Here is a 10,879-nt window from a genome sequence, read left to right as displayed (position 1 = left end):
GGAGCTGAAGCTGCGAGATGCCTAGCGACAGCCCAGAACTCTTAATGATTTAGAGATGATCTGCAAAGAGGAGTGGACCAAAATTCCTCCTGACATGTGTGCAAACCTCATCATCAACTACAGAAGACGTCTGACTGCTGTGCTTGCCAACAAGGGTTTTGCCACCAAGTATTAGGTCTTGTTTGCCAGAGGGATCAAATACTTATTTCCCTCTGCAGAATGCAAATAAATTCATATACTTTCCACAATGTGATTTTCCGGATTTAATTTGTGATGTGCTATCTCTCACTGTACCAATAACCTACCCTTCAATTATGGGCTGCTCATGTCTTTGTCAGTGGGCAAACTTACAAAATCAGCAAGGGATCAAATACTTATTTCCCCCACTGTATGTATCTTCTTTTCAAGCAGAATTCTATCCACAGAAAATGCAAGTTTGGTGACTGTGCATAGTTTGCACCTGGAGCAATTTTCAGAGTCAAAGCAAATGCATTCCTTTGCTTGAAACACTGGCACAAAGCCAGTGCAGACTATTTAAATACTACAGCCTCTATGTCTTTGGGAGAACATGTTCATCATCAGTGCTCTAACCTAAGTAAGGGAAGGCATTATACTTTATCTGCCCAGCTGCAAGGTATTTCTAGAAACTTCATCCTTTGTAGGTGAACAGTGAAAATAAACATCACTTGGAGGTCTAATGTTTCCTTCACCTTTCCTTAATGAGTTCTCAAATAAATGGTTTTATGGTGGCCACTGAGTCTCATAAATGGACTAAACTTCTCTTAGGTTTGATTCTTTCCTTTCCTCTCCTCTCCCCATCCTTTCCCCTTCAGAAGTCCTCTATTTTCTCCTCTTTTCCATTCTCTTTCTCACTTCTCTTCCATCTCTCTTATTCCATCCTTCTTATTCTCATTTCAAGGTCTTTTTTTTTGTTCCCCGACCCCCACCTCTCTCTCTCTCTCTCTCTCTCTCTCTCTCTCTCTCTCTCTCTCTCTCTCTCTCTCTCTCTCTCTCTCTCTCCTCCTTGTTTTTCTCCATTTTGTTAAATTAGCTTTTAGGTATTATAAACAGTAAACCTATCCTCATACTGTATACACATAAGCCTATAATGGTAGCTCATATTCCTGGTAACACTGTCACTCTTCAATGTTCTGCTTTCTGTAGCCCCAAAACATTTTCAGTGTCATACACTGCTTCTCCATCCCCTGCATTTGGAGATAACTTACTTTCTCATCATTTCACTATCCATCTTGGTTGACTATAAAATATAAATTTGTATTCATTAATTGAAGCTTGTCTAAATTCCAACTGATTTATTGAGACATCCAACTGAGGAGAAGCAACAGTATTGCAGTAGAGTAGCATTAAGGCAGGCAAAACCAAAATCTGGGAAAACAAGCACTAAGGGGGTCTGTTACTAAAGCTTAGCTCGAGTTATCTGCAGAAGGGCCAATTTTATTCCTATGGGCCCTACTGCAGATAACTTGAGCTAAGCTTTAGTAAAAGACCCCCTAAGTTAAAAACAAAATCTAGGGCTAAGGCTATGTCTATCATTCAGACTGTCTATGTCATGAGAATAAATATATATTGGAAATTCAACAGTACCTGTAATTTATATTGAAAACAATTGTAGATCTTGAAGATTCACATTAAGTGGAATGGAAGGATGTTTCTTTGGGGAACAAGAAGCTCCATGCAGAACAAACGGAGCTTATGCCATGATTATAAATGAATTCCAACCCCCCCACCCCCCCACCCCCACCCCTCAAAAAAATAACATTGTCAGGATCCAGATGTATCTTGAAAATCTGGTGTGAACAAGACACCACATTCAAAAGTTATAGGGCACATACATATGGAAATATAATAAACCTTTGGTTTGGAAACTAGGTTCAAAAATCTCATTGTGGGCAGTAGAAAAGGGGTATAATGTAGATTGTAAGTCCACTGGGAGAGGGAATTTGTAACTCAGATTTGAAAAGTAACACTGGTTTCCTTTCTCTGCCCATATTAAAGTTAAGCTTCTCATCTTGGTCCACAAAGGTCTTACATAAGTACATAAGTATTGCCATACTGGGAAAGACCAAAGGTCCATCAAGCCCAGCATCCTGTTTCCAACAGTGGCCAATCCAGGTCACAAATACCTGGCAAGATCCCAAAAAAGTACAAAACATTTTATACTGCTTATCCCAGAAATAGTGGATTTTCCCCAAGTCCATTTAATAATGGTCTATGGACTTTTCCTTTAGGAAGCTGGCCAAACCTTTTTTAAACTCCATTAAGCTAACCGCCTTTACCATATTCTCTGGCAACGAATTCCAGAGTTTAATTACATGTTGAGGGAAGAAAAATTTTCTCAGATTCATTTTAAATTTACTACATTGTAGCTTCATCGCCTGCCCCCTAGTCCTAGTATTTTTGGAAAGCATAAACAGATGCTTCGCATCTACTCCACTCATTATTTTATAGACCTCTATCATATCTCCCCTCAGCCGCCTTTTCTCCAAGCTGAAGAGCCCTAGCCGCTTTGGCATTTCCTCATAGGGAAGTCGTCCCATCCCCTTTATCATTTTCGTCACCCTTCTCTGCACCTTTTCTAATTCCACTATATCTTTTTTGAGATGCGGCGACCAGAATTGAACACAATATTCGAGGTGCGGTCGCACCATGGAGCGATACAAAGGCATTATAACATCCTCATTTTTGTTTTCCATTCCTTTCCTAATAATACCTAACATTCTATTTGCTTTCTTAGCCACAGCAGCACACTGAGCAGATGTTTCAACGTCTTGTTCCACACATCCTGATTACCTCAATAAGCTCCTGATTCCATAGCTCCCATCCTGTTCATTTTGTTCCTTCAACAGGCCCTCAGGACTGTGCCTTCAGTTATATCGGACCCCGGCTGTGAAATTCTTTACCTATTGTCTTCAGACTTGAAACCTCCTACACTAATTTAAAAAAGCTCATCAAGACATACAGAATTGAAGCGGTGCAAAGAAAAGCTACGAGAATGGTATGGGATTTGCGTTACAAGACGTATGAGGAGATCTGAGCAGGGACTGTCCTTAATTGTTAATTTGTACAGCGCTGCATAACTCTAGTAGCGCTCTAGAAATGTTAAGTAGTAGTAGTAGTAGACTTGCTGACCTGAACATGTATACCCTGGAGGAAAGGAGAAACAGGGGTGATATGATACAGACGTTCAAATATTTGAAAGGTATTAATCCGCAAACTAACCTTTTCCGGAGATACAAAGGCGGTAGAACGAGAGGACATGAAATGAGATTGAAGGGGGGCAGACTCAAGAAAAATGTCAGGAAGTATTTTTTCACGGAGGGAGTGGTGGATGCTTGGAATGCCCTCCCGCGGGAGGTGGTGGAGATGAAAACGGTAACGGAATTCAAACATGCGTGGGATAAACATAAAGGAATCCTGTTCAGAAGAAATGGATCCTCAGGAGCTTAGCCGAGATTGGATAACAGAGCCGGTAGTGGGAGGCAGGGCTGGTGGTTGAGAGGCGGGGATAGTGCTGGGCAGACTTGTACGGTCTGTGCCCTGAAAAAGACAGGTACAAATCAAGATAAGGTATACACAAAAAAGTGGCACATTTCTTGGGCAGACTGGATGGACCGTGCAGGTCTTTTTCTGCCATCATCTACTATGTTACTATGTAAGACCTGGCTTTTCAATAAATTTATGATTCCAAAACTAGTCTTCTACTCATTGCCTCATAGACATACTTTCTTCTCCCCTTCTTAACCCCTTTTTTTAAACATTATTCCTTGTTCACACCTTAGCTGCAATTTCTCTTTGAGATTAGTGATACATCAAATGTCATTAAATAAATAAGGTGAGTCATTAAATCTCAAATCCCAAATCAAATCTGATATCCAAGACACCAAAAGCAAAATCAGTTCTTAAGAAACAGAATAGTAGTTAAATAAAGATAATTTCTTCCTAAATCCAATAGATGATTATTGCTTAAGGTTGCAAGATTTGCGGGTTACTACATTCAGATCTGTCAAATGACCCAGTTCAAACAGCAAGAGTTTTGGTCAGTTCTGGGTGCTTGGAGTCCATTATAGAATATGAGTGTAGCCTGGTATCATAGTAACGTGAGTAACATAGTAGATGACGGCAGAAAAAGACCTGCACAGTCCATCCAGTCTGCCCAACAAGATAAACTCATATGTGCTACTTTTTGTGTATACCTTACCTTGATTTGTATCTGCCATTTTCATGCCACAGACCGTAGAAGTCTGCCCAGCACTAGCCCCGCCTCCCAACCACCAGCCCCGCCTCCCACCACCGGCTCTGCCACCCAATCTCGGCAAAGAGTGCCTCGGTTAACCCAATCTCGGTTAAGAGGTTATCAGACTGCCTTACATTTACATGACTGCAGTTATACCAGACATAGACCTGCCAATGCCCAAATCTGGCAAAGGCACAAGTAATTTACAGTATTTTGTAAGTTGTGGCAGCCCTGTCTGTGTCCCTCCCATACTCAACCCATGTGATTGTCCCCCTTGCATTTACCTGCTGTGCCCCTACAGAATAGTGTGTAGGTGTTTTGCTGCCACTTATGCATGTAAGTGTGCATCTAACCATGAAAGTGCCAGTATCCTGTACATGTATGCACTAGAGTAGTGCAAAAGTGTAGTGAATTCGTGGAACAGCCTCCCAATAAAAATGATGGAGAAGAAAACAGTATCTGAATTCAAGAGAGCTTGGGACAAGTATATAGGATCTCTAAGGAAGTGATAGGTAGAGTAGATGGCCTGGATGGGCAGACTGGATAGGCCATATGGTCTTTATCTGCCTATATTTTTCTATATTTCTAAATACTACTACTACTACTTATCATTTCTATAGCGCTACTAGACGTACGCAGCGCTGTACACTTGAACATGAAGAGACAGTCCCTGCTCAACAGAGCTTACAATCTAATTAGGACAGACAAACAGGACAAACAAGAGATAAGGGAATATTAAAGTGAGGATGATAAAATAAGGGTTCTGAACAAAGTGATTAAGGGTTAGGAGTTAAAAGCAGCATCAAAAAGGTGGGCTTTTAGCTTAGATTTGAAGACGGCCAGAGATGGAGCTTGACGGACCGGCTCAGGAAGTCTATTCCAGGCATATGGTGCAGCAAGATAAAAGGAATGGAGTCTGGAGTTAGCAGTGGAGGAGAAGGGTGCAGAGAAGAGAGATTTACCCAGCGAACAGAGTTCCCGGGGAGGAATGTATGGAGAGATGAGAGTGGAGAGGTACTGAGGAGCTGCAGAGTGAATGCACTTATAGGTCAATAAGAGGAGTTTGAACTGTATGCAGAAATGGATAGGAAGCCAGTGAAGTGACTTGAGGAGAGGGCTAATATGAGCATAACGACACTGGCGGAATATTAGTCGTGCAGCAGAATTTTGAACAGATTGAAGAGGAGAGAAATGGCTAAGTGGGAGACCTGTGAGAAGCAAGTTGCAATAGTCTAAGCAAGAGGTGATAAGAGTGTGAATGAGGGTTCTGGTAAATGCAGGTGGCTTATTATAGGATTCCCCTTTCACAACCTCATTGATGAATTAACTAATTTGTAGTTACAAGCATAGTTGCACTTAGCATTCTGTTATTTTAGCACAAGAAGGTGTGGAAATGGGAGGGGCATGGGTGGGTCAGGGGCGTGCCCAGCACTTATGCACTAAAGTTATACAGTACCATTTTCACAACTGAATCAGCAGGTACAGGAGTAACTCAGGATGATCCCATCCCAAAGAGGCCACTAGACCACCAGGGTTTTGAAAAGGTAGGCTCAGGGAGTAGCCTAGTGGTTAGTGGTTAGTGCAGCGGACTTTGATCCTGGGGAACTGGGTTTGATTCCCACTACAGCTCCTTGTGACTGTGGGCAAGTCACTTAACTCTCCATTGCCCCAGGTACAAAATAAGTACCTGAATATATGTAAACTGCTTTGAATGTAGTTGCAAAATACCACAGAAAGGTGGTATATCAAGTCCCATTTCCCTTTCCCCTATGGAGAGAAGGAGGACAGAGTTGGTGGGCAACCCAGAGAGGGAATGGGTTTCCTGTCAGAGGGAGGCAGGAAGAGCTTGCAACAGTAGAGGGGGCAGGACAACAATTTTGGTTTCCACCAAAAATGCACAGGCATTTTCAGCTGAAATCTGGGCCTAGATGTCAGGTTGGTTTCTGTGCCAAATCCAAAACCAAAACTGAAATTCGGTGGACATCTAGACAAGACACAGATGTCTTGCAATAAAGAATGGCAGAGAGCAATGAATATGCATAGCATATAGGGCTAATGAGCATGAGGAAACTACCTGCATGGATTTAGAAGATTAAGAAGGATCTAACAAAGCAGGTAGGTACATAACTAAGTAAGACATGTACATTTCCATGGCACCAATCTTCATATAGGGTATATAACAATAAAATCTTTTCAAATGGGTCCCTCTTGGGCATTTGGACAGAGTGAGAATTTTCTTCTCATTGAAATCTGTTGGGATTTTGCAAACTCTAATTATATATTACACTGGCCTTTAGGTTAACTGCTGTAGAGTATATCTTCCTACTATATTGTGGTGTATGTTTAAGAGGCTCATTTTGAAATTCTAATGATAACAGGACCATGTTACTGCAGAAGTCCTGTAACAACAATTAAGACTCAGGATGGTTGAAAGCCAAGTGCTGCTTATTAATTATTTTTTTCACAAAATAAACTGCCAATTTTAAAAAATATTTCTTTTACTGCAATCCATCAATAAGGCGGAATCAAATGCACTGCAATTACACTATTGTGTTAAATGAGGCTGTGTATTTACGTTCAGTAATGCAAATTAGACAGAAGTGTGAAACACTTTAATCTCACACCTACCAGGTGAGAACCTGTTCTTAGTATAGATACCTTTCCCCTTTATAGGTTAACCCAAAAGATTTCTTTTCAAATTTGAGGAAATTTCAATGAAAATTTGGAGAGTACTAGAGCCCAAGCAAGGATTTTTTTTTTTTTTTGGGGGGGGGGGGGGAATGAATCTTATTCAATTGCCTAAGGAGTTGTAGCTTTGGGCTCTATATCTTTTCTTGCTGTTATAATATCCTGCTCCTTCATTTCCAAAGTAAACTGGGCTGAAGCACTGGAGGGATGGAAAGAAGCACTGATGTATTAGGGTCTGAAGCGGCTCAGTGGACCAGTACAATGGGCAGACAGACTCTAGGTTTCTCTTCTACACATACTCCATGTGTAGCATTTAATTTATTTTGACTCGTGAAGGCTCTTATCTATGACATACTGGTTCTTTCTTTCTTTCTTTCTTTTTTAATTGAATGTTGAAATGTCTATTTTCTGTTTTCTACATTATGTTCTGTAGATTGTAAATATATCTGAATGTTCCTTATTTATTTTTATCTGAATGTTCCTTATATATTCTTGTGGTATGTGCCTGAAAATGCCTACCATTCCATCACATAGGAGCCCAGCTCTGTGGATGCTAATGGGAGCTGAGCTCCCCCAATATTGAACAAGCTCCTTCATTGTGTCTGGTGAGGGGTAATTTATATTATGTTTGGCATCACCTATTATTATAAAAAGTTGATGCCTATATTCCATTGTATCTTAATTTAGCTCAACAATAATTTGAATGTAAGCACTACATCATAATATTTCCCATCCTATATTATCACAGTAATATATCCAATATTACACATATGTGCTCTAAGGATTACAGGTGAGGGCCTAATCCAAAGCCCCCTCCTTAACGGGGGGGGGGGGGGCAACACTCTACCTGAATGTGCTAGACATCCAGCTTAGTCAGGATTAGATGGAGGGCTGGAAGTAAGGGGTGGCTCCCTCATACCCTATCCCCTCCCCCCCCCCCCCCCCCCCCCCCATGATTGGACTAACATTTTTTAGATCCTACTTGACGCAAATTCCCCAGGCCCTGAATGGAAAGCTTACTGGTGGGGAGCAGAGTGGGGAGCCATTAATATAGCTACACCCTGAGGCTTGGGCTTATTCCTGCACTCCTTGGAGGTGGCATTCCTTCTCTCTTTCTCCTTTTTTCTGGCCTGACAGGTGGCAGAGTATAACATGTTTACCCCATTTCTTGTTCATGAAAGCAGTACTCTATAAGTATTTATTAGCTTGTATGTACCCAATATCGCAGCAGGCAGTCTCCCAAGCTAATTTGGACTATTTGTGTGTTAACAAGTTGCACTCCTTAATTTTCATCTGGCCGTGAGAATTATGGTATAATCCTGGGGTCATCTGACCCAACACTGTAGCAAGGAGATCCTTGCTGGATTTCTTAAGCCTTAGCTTTGAACATAAGAATAGGCATACTGGGTCAGACCAGTGGTCCATCTAGCCCAGTCTCCTGCTTCCAGCAGTGGCCAATCCAGGTCACAAGTACCTGACAGAAACCCAAATAGAAACAACATTCCATGCTGCCAATCCCAGAGCAAGCAGTAACTTCCCCCATGTCTATCTCAATTGTGGACTATGGACTTTTCCTCCAGGAAATTGTCCAAACCTTTTTTTTAAATCCAGATACTTAACCCCATTACCACATCCTCCTGCAGCAAATATTTCCTCCTATTTGTTTTTAAAGTATTTCTATGTAAGTGTCCCCTAGTCTGTACTTTTTGAAGACTAGAAGACATTCAATGAAATTACATGGAAATATTTTTAAACAAATAGGAAGAAATATAGGGAAAAATAGTTAAGATCTGGAGCTGGCTGCTGGAGGATGTGGTAACGGTTAAGTATCTGGGTTTTAAAAAGGTTTGGACAATTTCCTGGAGGAAAAGTCCATAGTCCGCTATTGAGATAGACATGGGGGAAATCACTGCTTGCCCTGGGTCTGATACTTGGCAGAGTGGCAAACAGCAGACATGAGGCAAACAGGCAAGCTACCTGGCAGAGTAGCACATTTTTTGGTTGGTTCAAGTTTTGTTAAATCGATTACTTATTCCCTAAAATAGTTCTGGTGTTGATGGAACTTTACTGACAATAAACGATTCTTCGGCCAGTTAACCTCCACTTAAGTATGCATGTTTGTTTCTTCACTATGCTGTTTAGTACTTAAAGTTAACATTAGGTAATCGGTGGAAACTTAAGTGTTGGAGGCAAAAATGTTTAAGGTTTTTTTTTTGTTTTTTTTTAGAGGGGATGGGGGAGTTGATACTTGGAGGAAAAGCAGTTGGCTAATGTTAATTCCAAGGCGCTCTTAGAAGCACCTTATTTGCAAGCGTGGAGCTAGGGTAGCTAAAAATGCATCCGGCCCTTTATATTGTCTTTCAAAACACTACAATGTTTCTCTCGGTCCAGAGACCTATATTTCTAGGCCAGAAATATTCAGTGCAACACCTGCAATCACCAATACACACACAGCAGCTGCTTCAATAAAGAAGTACACGGCACTTACCAGGCGGCAGTTCACCTATTGTGCAGTGTAGAGGTTTTTTCCTGCACAGTAATCTGTCGGAATCAATGACCCTGTGTTTCTGTTCATTTGTGGCCTGAATGATGCATCATGTCCTAATTAAACCACGAGACTTCGCACACTCGAATGGTGTTTTCCTAGGCGGATTTTGCACACTCAAATGGTGTTTTCTTAGGCGGATTTTTGTTTGCACATAAGAAGCACATCCGTGTTAACGAACTGAACTTCTGTTCCGTTTGAAGGAATACTTTAGAAAACACATCGGTCAGATTGGGTTACCCTTGAGCTGAAAAGGAACGGATAAAGACCAGTTAGAGTCGTTCTCTGGCCACTGTCAAGTTTATCTTAGGTTGGATTTAGCATAACGAGAGCGGTATCCAAAAAGCTGCGCAAAGATTTAAGGTTGGTTCACCTGAAGGTTATAGACGTACCAGAATCGCAGAGCAATTTCAGGCCATATCTGGAAGACTACATATGAACGATGTACTGTATTTTATTTTTAATTCTTTTTTTTCCAGAATTACCTTTAATTCCTTGTAAATTTGATTTATGGCACGGGACAAAGGGCCGCAGATATAGAGCTGCTCCTGAATCCCTGACCTTGAGGTGGTCTGTGATCAGTTGATCCAAGCCTTTAAAATTAATTTTCCCTCGCGTACTGGAAATTGAGCGAGATTTAGTGGTGAAATTTTGCGATACCTATGCAGGTTTTTTTTTCAGTTATTTGTTTCTCCAAAACCTTGTTTCCTGGGTTTTTTTTAAAAGTAAACTAACTAGTAATTGTTGACACCTAGAAGATGGTACATCAGAGAATCCGTACAGCTGCCAGCAGTTTGGCTGTATATTGTGACACACTGCGGCGGGGTGCGCATGTTGGGGACCTGTTGTCCAACACAATAGGGCAGAAAAGTTGGTAGGGAGCAGCAGTAATGAAATTTGAACTGTGGCAGAAGAACGAGAATGTCCAAATATCTAAAGGTATTGCAATTCTTTAAAATATAAATTTGTGGTCAGAAACAAAGTTCACAATTCTAATAAGAAATTAAATTAACATATCAGTGTGTTGTTAGCTTTCAACCAGGAACTCCAACCTCAGAAACAAGCAGTGTTTCCTCGGTATTTCTTGTGGGGACTAAAAAGCAATGAGTGAAGGATAGATAGGTCCTTTTGGGGTTTCAGTGGACAAAAAAAAAAAAGTCACCAATAAGTTGAAATTGTAAAAGGAATAGAGATTGAAAATTAGCAGATGTCTTTTGTTTAAATGATAGGGGGAACAAGCAGGATTGCAAGGCAGTCGGTGTATCCAGAAAAGGACACTTTCGGGATCTTAGGAGAACCATAGACCCGTTTCTTGTCAAGTTCCACAATGAGGAAACAGGTTCATAACTTCCCAAGGAAACCGCAGCAAGGCTGAAGCTTCTGCAGAAAAC

This window comes from Microcaecilia unicolor, chromosome 4 (assembly GCF_901765095.1).
Source record: "Microcaecilia unicolor chromosome 4, aMicUni1.1, whole genome shotgun sequence".
Taxonomy (NCBI): Eukaryota; Metazoa; Chordata; class Amphibia; order Gymnophiona; family Siphonopidae; genus Microcaecilia; species Microcaecilia unicolor.
This window is presented reverse-complemented; position numbering follows the sequence as displayed.